This window comes from Sphaerodactylus townsendi, linkage group LG15 (genome assembly GCF_021028975.2).
Source record: "Sphaerodactylus townsendi isolate TG3544 linkage group LG15, MPM_Stown_v2.3, whole genome shotgun sequence".
In the NCBI taxonomy this organism is placed as follows: Eukaryota; Metazoa; Chordata; class Lepidosauria; order Squamata; family Sphaerodactylidae; genus Sphaerodactylus; species Sphaerodactylus townsendi.
Genome location: NC_059439.1, coordinates 24478353 through 24488784, shown reverse-complemented (window position 1 = coordinate 24488784; position 10432 = coordinate 24478353). Strand labels below are relative to the sequence as shown.

The window sequence follows — 10432 nt, the reverse complement described above, 5'->3', positions numbered from 1 at the left end:
AGTTGTGAAAGTGGTTTGAAAACGTATTATTTTGCGTGTGCGTAAGGGGCCTATGATTTGGTGAGCTTGAGATGACCCTATTTTATTGACTATTGGGTTTTTTCCTTTTGCTGAAATAATATTTTAAAAACAAGTTACGGTGTGCTATTTTGACATTGCAGGTCTGTGATAAAATACTACCAATACATATTGGCCTTGGTGTTTGCTATAGAAGAGATCAATGAGAATCCTGCCATATTGCCGAACATCACTTTGGGTTTTCACATCCTTAACTGCAACTTTGTTGCACAGATCACCTACAAGGCCACCATGAGCCTGCTTTCCTCACATCACAGTTTTGTTCCGAACTTTAAATGTGACAGTCAGAAAAATATGATGGCTGTCATTGGAGGGTTTCTCCCTGAAACCTCTGTCAACATGGCTACCTTTTTATCCATCTACAACATTCCACAGGTACCGTATTTGAAACAGTGATAGGAAGATGTCACACTTTTGACCCATCATCATACATTTTGTTGTTGCCCAGGTCACAAATACTTACACATTCTCTTTCAGCTTATGTATGGATCATTTTTCCCAAGGCAAGATGACAAAACACAGTTTTCTTCTTTGTACCAAATGGTCCCAGATGAAATGCATCAGTATGTAGGAGTTGTACGTTTGCTTCATCATTTCAGATGGTCATGGATTGGTCTCATTGCTGTTGACAACGATAATGGGGATAGATTTTTACAGTCTATAGTTCCTTTGCTTTCAGAGAATCAGATCTGCTCTTCTTTTATCTTAAGAACACCACAAAGGACATATAAGAATACATTTATAAGATCACTTTATGGGCTACTGAAACAATATCACCTTCTGGTAGAAAGCAAGTCCACTGTATATGTTGTATACGGAGAGCCTCCAACAATGTACGTTTTGAGAATGCTGCTTTATGTGACAGAAAACTTGCTACTTGGTGGGAAAGTGTGGATCGTTACATCCCACTGGGATTTTGAATCTCTGTCAGTGCAAAAGTTTTGGGATATAGACACTTTCCATGGTGCCATATCCTTTACAACTCATTCCAATCAGCCCTCGGGATTCCAAAAATTCCTTCGGATCGTACGGCCTTTCTGGGTTTCAGGAGATGGCTTTATCCAGGAATTTTGGGAGCAAGCTTTCACCTGTTCTTTGAGAAATTCCAGTCTGCTTATGGGGAGTGAGAGGATGTGCACTGGGGAGGAGAAGCTGGAGGAGCTTCCCGGCATTTTGTTTGAAATGAGAATGATTGGGCACAGCTACAGTGTCTATAATGCCGCCTATGCTGTAGCGCATGCTTTGAATGCTTTCTACCTATCGGGAGTTCAAACACAGAAGATTCAGTGAAGGAGGCAGGAAGGCATTTCCAGAATTTGCAGCCATGGCAGGTAATTGTACATCCCACAGCCCCTAACTGGTAGGTTAACTCACAAACACACAGAGGGTCCCTACTGGATCAGAACATCAGTCTGTTAAGATCGAAGTATTGTCCTATTCAGTCTGGCATAGGGTTGGTCAATACTAAAAAAATTCGGTAAAATTCGGATTTGGGTATTTTGGGGCATAAAATGATTTGTATACCCGAATCCGAATCATAGCGGTCGGATATGCCGAAATTCGGGTAAATCCGAAAAATTCAGATCAGTTGTATTTTTTTGAATTTTGGGTGTTTTTACGTTTTGGCCTGCAAGGGGCCTGAATTTTAAAATGGCGGCACTAAACTTTCAGGATATCATCTGGAGACTGTCCTGATGATTCTCCCCAAGTTAGCGGTTTGGTTCAGGGGGCAAAGTTATTGACCCTCAAGGGTGCCCCATCCCCCATTGTTTCTAATGGAAGCTAACAGGAGATGGGGGCTACACTGAAGGTCCATAACTTTGTACCTCCTGACAAACAACAAGCAGAATTATCATAGAGACGATACTTGTATGATACCCTGAAATTTTGGTGACAGTAGCTCAAAGTGCACCCCTCCTAATCACCAAAGGAAATTTCCCAGATTCTGTGCTCTGTGGTGGCTGGCTGGCTGGCTCCCGTACAGCCAATGGGAGGTATTTGTTCTGTGGGAGGGCTGTGGAGTGCACATTTCTCATGATAAACCACAAAACTTTCAGGGTGTCTTCAGAATCTCTTCCTTGACACCATCAGGTTGGTGACCATTGCTTCAAGAGAGGGTTTCAATGTTATGGGTAGGGTCCATCTCCACTGCCCCCATAGGCAAAGTTCCTCCAAACCTGGATGGTGTCATCCAGAGACTCTCCTGAAGAGACAAGGCATTTAATGACTGCCTATGATAAATGTGCACCTCACAGCCCTCCGCAGAAATTCCTATTGACAGCAATGCAGAAGTCACTGCAGAAAAAAGAATATTGGGCAATTTTTGGGGTGCCTGCAGAAGCATTTTTAGACATATCAGCGCAAAATTTCAGGGTATCATCCAGCAGGAGACTGTCCTGATGATGACACCCCAAGCAGTGCAGTTTGGTTTAGGGGGGGCCAAAGTTATGGACCCTCAAAATGGTAACCACCATCTCCTTAGCTCCCATTGGAAACAATGGGGGATGAGAACCCCCCTTTGAGGGTCCATATCTTTGGCCCCCTGAACCAAACTGCACCACACTTGGGGGTATCATCAAGACAGTCTCAATGAAATTCAGTGCCACTTAGCTAAAATTCTGGTTTCATGTTTCACGGCTCCTGCACATGAGCCTGCTGGAGTGAGTGAGCAGTGGGGAACAAAGCCAGCATTTTTAAAGCAAATGACACCAAACTTTCAGGGTATCATCAGGGAGACTGTCCTGATGATACCCCCTGACTGGTGCAGTTTAGTTCAGGGGAGCCAAAGTTATGGACTTTCAAGGTGTAGCCCCATCCCTATCAGCTCCCATTGGAAACAATGGGGATAGTTACCTTTGAGGGTCCATGCCTGAACCAAACTGCACCAGAGCTGATGAACAACATCGAAACAGTCACCTGATGATACCCTGATAATTTGGTGCCGATACATCTCAAAATGAATCCCCTGCAGGCACCCCAGAAATTTGCCCAAGATTCTTTGTTCTGCGGTGACTTAAAGCTGTATTGCTGTCAATGAGATTTCTGGTAGAGGCTGTGAGGGTGCATTTCTGAAGGTATGGTCTAAAACTTTCAGGGTATCTTCAGGAGAGTCTCTGGATGACACCATGCGGGTTTGGGGAATTTTGCTTCAGGGGTTTAATTCTGGGACCCCAAAGGGTAAGGGCCCATCTCCACTGCCCCCTAAGTGAAGTTCCCCAAGCCTGAATGGTAATCAGGGCTCTCCTGAGCTCTCTGAAAGTTTTGTGAGTTCATGAAAATGTGCCTCCACGAGAAACCCTCTATCAGAAATTCCTATTGATATTTTAACAATGCAGCTAAGTCACTAGGCTAAAATCTTGTCTACAAGCTAAGAATACAGTACATTAATGCATCAGTACCAATATTTCAGTGTCATCAGGAGACTGTCTGATGATGCCCTCAAGTTTGGTGCAGTTTGGTTCAGGGGGGGGGCAAGTTATGGACCCACATGAGGGTACATCTCCTTAGTTCCCATTGGAAGAATGGGATAGGGACACCCAGCAGGGGGGTCCCTTAACTTTCTTAGGCTCTGCACACCAAGCGGAGGAGCATCATCAGAGACAGTCAAACAACCACCCAGTGCCGATATGTTTAAATCTCGCCCCCCTGCAGGCAGGCAGTAGAAAAACACCAAAAATAAAGCATGAGAGATTAGGCATTGATCCGAATCCCATAGATTCGGCTCTGTTAGGATAGGACAGCTCAGATTCGGCCCCTGCTCGTCCGAATCCGTCGAATCGAATGCAAGGTTGGAGGTAAAATCAGGTGGGACTGTCGAGAATCTCAACCCCTAGTCTGGCAGTGGTTTCAGATGGAGATCTTTCACATCATTTCCTATGTGGGAATGATTAAAACTGGAAATGCCTAAGATTGAACCTGGGACTTTCTGCCTGCCAAGCAGATTTTCCATCATTCAGCCATGGATTTATCCTTCTGCCACACTACCTGTATTGCTTAATAAACCCTGCTCAAAGGAGAGCCATAATGCTCGCCAGGTGTAATGTTATGCCTTCTGCCTTGTTACATGGCAGATTTAATAAGCAAGAAAAGGCAAAAAGATTATGCCCATGTAGCGATGACTCAGTGCGTCTCTGGCCCATCAATTACTACACTGTATCTCAGATTCAAGGAAATCAGATCAAGTATGTGAATCTTACTCCTTTACATTTACCCGATCTCCCCGATTTCATTAGATTCCACTACTTGTTGGACAATCCTGATCCTTCTCTCTGTATGATAGTGGCAGACTTTCTCCTGGAAATTACTAAACGCCAGTAGATTTCCTTCGACCTAACATTTATTTCCAGTATTGTATATGCTTTTTAATCATTTTTATTATTGTTGTACTGTTGTCTATGCCAATAAAGGCTTGCTAAAGATCCTATCCTTCTGCCAGAAACATGTTCCTTAGTAGCTATCTTTCCTTTTGCAATAACTTCAAAACTCAAGCTGAAATTGCAGTTGTCCTTGTGTTAGTGCTCAGAGTAAAACTCTCCTCAATGTACTAACCTATAAGATTTTAAATTACCTATTCTAAGTCTATGTGACTGACTAAACATTAATACAACATTTTTTTTGCCATCTAGTCATAGCTGACTTATGGCGACCCCATAGAATTTCCAAGACTAGAGTTATTCAGAGTTAAAGTACTGAGGAACATGTGGTTTGCCATTGCCTGCCTCTGTGTTGCGTGGTCTCCTATCCAAACAACTGCCAGAGTCGAAGTCCAGAGTGTGAGACTGACCCAGAGACACCCAGCATGTTTCCCTGGCAAGTGAAGATTCACATCTGGATTTCTTGGATCTGCCACCTTTACAACTACACCATGCTGGATCTCCATATTTTAACTTATTCCAGGCTAAAGAATGAAAAGGTAACAATAGATACCAACCTCAAGATGGGAACAGAGTTCTCCTGAACTTATAACTGATTTCCAGACTACAGGGGTCAGTTTCCCTGGAGGCAAATGGTATCTTAGGATGATGGACACTAGGGCACCTCTGCCCCAGTGAGCTCCTTCTCTAAACTGCAACATCCCCAGGCATTGGTCCAAAATTTCCAGGAACTTCTCAATCCCAAATTGATAGTCCTAAGTGTTATTGTAAATTCTCACTGTTTAGAAGACTAATTTATTTAATATTCCACTTTTCTTTACCTTTAAGGAGTCTCAGACTGGCTTATGATTGTCTTCCCTTTCCCTGCTCACAACAGACACCTTATGAAGTAGACTGAGCTGAGAGAGTTCTATAAGGATTGTGACTACCCCAAGGTCACCCAGCAGGCTTCATGTGGAGGAGTGGGGAAACAAAGCCAGTTCACCAGATAAGAGTCTGCTGCGGAGGAGTAGGGAATCAAACACGGTTCTCGATATTAAGAGTCCACCACTCTTAGCTGCTATGCTACACTTTTGCCATCAATGAGCAACTAAAACACACACACACACTCACAAGGCAACTGACAGAGGCTCATTCCGCACATGCAGAATAATGCACTTTCAAACTGATTTCCCAAAGTGCTCTTTAGGCTGTCTTGGAATGACAAAATCCACTTGCAAACAATTGTGAAAGTGGTTTGAAAACGCATTATTTTGCATGTGCGGAAGGGGCCAAAGTTAAAATGAGAATGAATCCAAATTGCTTGCATACCCTTTCATACCAATCTACATCAAGGGTCCCTAAACTACGGCCCGGGGGCCAAATGTGGCCCCCTGAAGGCATTTATCCGGCCCGCCAGGCATGGCGGTGGCTCCATTCATGTGCAGTGGGGCTGGGGAGAGGAGGAACCAGCCCCAACGGCTGTTCATTGCAATTACATGATGGCACCCCCAAATCTCCATGAATTTTCTGACCCAGAGTTGGAAACTTTACATGTGGCAATGCCTGCTCGCCCTTCCCTCTCAGCTACTCCATGTGTTGCTCTCAGGCTTTCTGTTCAGCCTCCTCCCACTTGTCATCAGCCAGGCTGGCAGATAGGCTCACTGGCTGCTGGGGAAGAACTCGGGAAGATACCTGATCCTGGGTTAGATGGAATGCTTCATTGGGAAAGTTCTGCTTTGTTTTTTTTACAGGGGGAGGTATTCCACAGCCTCCCCAACAATATTTGGAGCCCACCCTGTACTTGACATGCTTTGGTCATTGTTCTAAAAATAGACCATGACAGAAAGGCTGAAAGGTGAAATCAAACATTTTACACTCATTTGTGCATAGGAATTTGTTCATACTTTTTTTTAGTCCGGCCCTCCAACGGTCGGGGACAGTGAGCACAGCCCCTGTTTAAAAGTTTAGGGACCACACAGTCCTACATGTTCTTTTCCCCTTAGACTTCCCAAGCAGGTGTCAGGAGCTGATCTTCATAAATATGCCTGGTTATATTTTCAGAATAAACTTATTTGTCTATTGAAAGAAATTATACAATGAAAGGTTTCTATGGCCGGATTGTATAGACTGTATCTAACCAGCTTTTCTGCAAGTGACAAGAATGTGGGGTGCCCTCTGGACAAGTATTGGACAAGACTCTCTCTCTGAATGTGTCTGTACACAGACATACAAATGAAACAATAATGTCTTTTGTGTTCAAAGGTGGCCCGGCTACATATAATAAAGCGACAATATCATTTTAATTGTGACATGTCCCTTTCTTTTATATATCACAGCTCCATCACTTTCTAAGGAGCATGTCCTTCAACAATAGCGCTGGGGATGCTGTGCATTTTGATGAAAAGGGAGAGTTGGTGGAAGCATTTGATGTTACCAACTGGATAACTTTCTCAAATGGATCTTTTGTTAGAGAAAAGGTGGGAAGATTGGACCCTTGGGCTCCTCAAGGCTACGAGTTAACCCTCCACGATGATCTAATTGTCTGGCATGGAAGCTTCAACCAGGTGGGACACAGAGGCAGATCCTTTCATTCATAAAATGAATTCCACACAATTTATATTAATATCCAATTGTGGACTCCACGCAGCATAAATATAACGTCTTTAGGACATTATAAAAAGTCTTTTGGGGAAGAACTTCACGCAGCTCTCTTTCCCAAAATGACTTCAGCCCATTTTACTTCTCTTGGCCAGGGTTGTTCAAAAATTGCTGAACTAGCAATCTTTCCCCACAAAACCCTGGTTGAAAATGTTTTCTAGCTGCTGAGCGAACACAAAGCAGTAAGGAAACACTTTATTTCTCCTGCCCAAACCTCTTACTTTCATTTTTGCTGCTTGCACCTGCCATTTGGTGTGCTGCAGCAGATTTTCTGTGAAGATTCTCCACAGAGGTTTCCCCTGCTTGCAGGTCAACACTATAAAAAGTAGATCTTGCACACGCCTCATTTTCCCCTTTGTTTTATTTTGAGGAGGATGTCTGCTAAGCTATGGCAACATGATTAGAGAAGTTGAAATATGTGCATATTTGTGTCACTGTAGCTTAACAGACATCCCGCTTAAAACAAAAAAGGGAAAAAACAACACATGTGTGGGATCGCAGGGCAAATGAAGCTTTGGCCTTTCCTTGCGGGCCCGAGGAAAGCGGCTAGATGGCATTTTGTGCCTACCCGGCGACGCTGGGACGTCCATGGGCGGTCCTGGAAGGTAACTAGACGGCGGCGGTACGCGAAGCGGCCCGGCCTTAACCGGCATGTTCGGGCCTCCGGCCGTTGCCAAAGACCTGGGGATGCGCCCTGGCCCTAGCGCCTGCTCCAGCAGCGCGGGGCAGGGCTTATGTCCCCAGACACCGATATGCGGAGCCGGTCGTAAGTGCAGTGGGGGGCGTTGTGAAGCGCTGGCGTTAAGCATCGCGGCGGCATTCCCCAACAAGGCGCTTCCAGCTCTGGGGAAACCTTGACCGGCGGTCGCGGCGGCAGCCGATGCAGCTTCGCCCCTGTCTTGAATGGCTGACCTGGAGGCGGCGTTTTGCCGTCTCCGGAGCGCCATTAATTGCCGTCTTGGAAACTGCCTCGGTTAAATCTATTGTTTATAATTGAAATTGGTAATGCGGATATGGGCTGTAAGCAGAGGGAAACTTCCGTGGGGAATCTTCACAGAAAATCTGCAGCACCTAAAATTAAGTCTCTAATGAAACTGACAAAGAACTCCGTGTAGGCGGGAAATAATCCCATTTTGGCTGGCAATGCTTGTGTTCTCCTGTGCTGTGGGAATACAAAATGCCAAAACAGATGTTATATTTCTGCTGTGCAGAATATACCAATCATTCTGAGCCTACATTCTCTTCGAGTGTCCTTTGTCCTTTATATTCACTGACAGGTTTTGCCACTTTCAGTGTGCAATGACAACTGCCTTCCTGGCTACAGCAGGAAAAAGAAGGAGGGTGAGAAATTTTGCTGCTATGATTGTGATCCATGTCCAGCTGAGATGATCTCTGACCAGACAGGTAAGATGTAAAGTCACCTAAATTATTTCATGAACCCAAAATCAGGCATTTTATTGCCTGTTAAACTTATGGAACATTTTTTGTCTTATCAGTCAGTTATAGGATATGAACACCTATTTCTTTTTTGCTTTCAGACATGGATGCCTGTGTCAGATGTCCAGATGACCATTATTCCAATAAAGACCAAAATCAATGTATTCCTAAATGTATAACCTACCTTTCTTATGAAGAACCTCTAGGGACCACTTTAGCTGCCTTGGCTATTTTTTGTTCTCTGATCATAGCTTTGGTTCTTGCAACATTCATGAAGTTCCAGGACACTCCCATTGTCAAAGCCAACAACCGGAGCCTGACCTACATTCTTCTCATCTCCCTCCTGCTTTGCTTCCTCTGCTCCTTGCTGTTCATTGGGCAACCTGGAAAGGTGACCTGCCTGCTCCAACAAATGGGATTTGGAATCATCTTCTGTGTAGCCCTCTCCAGTGTGTTGGCCAAAACCATCACTGTAGTACTGGCATTCATGGTTACCAAACCAGGATCAAGTGTGAAGAAATGGGTAGGGAGAAAAACAGCAAATTATATTGTCATTTTTTGCTCCTTGATTCAAGCAGGGATTTGTACTTTTTGGCTAGGCACTTCACCTCCATTCCCAGACACAGACATGCACTCACTGAGTAAGAAGATTATATTGAAATGTAATGAGGGTTCAGCTGCCATGCTGTACTGTGTCATAGGCTATCTGGGATTCCTTGCCACTATTACCTTGACTGTGGCTTTATTTGCCAGGAAATTACCTGACAGCTTCAATGAAGCCAAATTTATCACCTTTAGCATGTTGGTCTTTTGCAGTGTTTGGCTGTCTTTCATTCCAACCTACCTGAGTGCAAAAGGGAAATCCATGGTGGTTGTGGAGATCTTCTCCATCTTAGCCTCTAGTGCTGGTGTACTAGGATGCATATTTTTCCCTAAATGCTACATCATTATTCTAAGGCCTGAGATGAACAAGAGGGAGCAATTAACAAAGCGGAAAAAATGAAAACAAATATTATTGTCGAAGGCTTTCACGGCCGGAATCACTGGGGTGCTGTGTGGTTTCCGGGCTGTATGGCTGTGTTCTAGCAGCATTCTCTCCTAAAGAATGCTGCTAGAACAAACCATATGGCTCTACAGCACTTAAAAAATTATCTGAGTACTGTGCTCTTATATTTTTTAATGATTTGTTGTTGGAAAAGTCAATACAATGGACTAATCAGGTTGCATATCTCATCTTTATAGTCCTGAAGTGTGGAATAAGAATGATTTTGTAAGCGTGGGTCGCTCTGAGAGATTTAGAATTTTGAATGAATTAATGGAGCGGTTTCTGACATTTCTTCCTTTCTGTGCTGTATATTTATTATGAATATTTATTAGTCATGTTTCTTCCTGCAGAGCTTGAAGTAGCTTATAATGTTAATAAAATACATAATTTTAACAAAACACACCAAAATTTAAAATAACAATTGAGGACTGTTTCAATTGCGCACAGTCCTAAACAAAACAGTCTTCATCTGCGTCCTAAAGATCCATACCATTCAAAACTCCCTCTTTTATGCAGTGACCAAACAAGTCATTCTGAGTCAAACAAGTCAAACTGAGACATTCAGGAGAGCCTCTCCCTTGTTATAATTTTCAGGCAGCAGTGTATAGGAAATGACAGTCCTTCAGATATCCTAATCCCAAGCCATATTGGGCTTTAAAGGTCAGGAGAAACACTCTGAAGTAGTATACATCACCTGAACATGCTAGTACCGTGGTGGTGAACCTTTGGCACTCCAGATGTTATGGAATACAATTCCCATCAGCCCCTGCCAGCGTGGCCAATTGGCCATGCTGGCAGGGGGCTTTAATAGTATAGTCCTGAGTGGGGCTCGCCCTACTAATGCTTAATATCTAATCCA

General features: G+C 43.9%; 1 pseudogene; it reads left to right on the top strand.

Moving 5' to 3' along the window:
- The first annotated feature begins 909 nt into the window (after positions 1–909).
- On the top strand, positions 910–9531 carry LOC125444242 (annotated as a pseudogene).
- Positions 9532–10432: the final 901 nt, after the last annotated feature.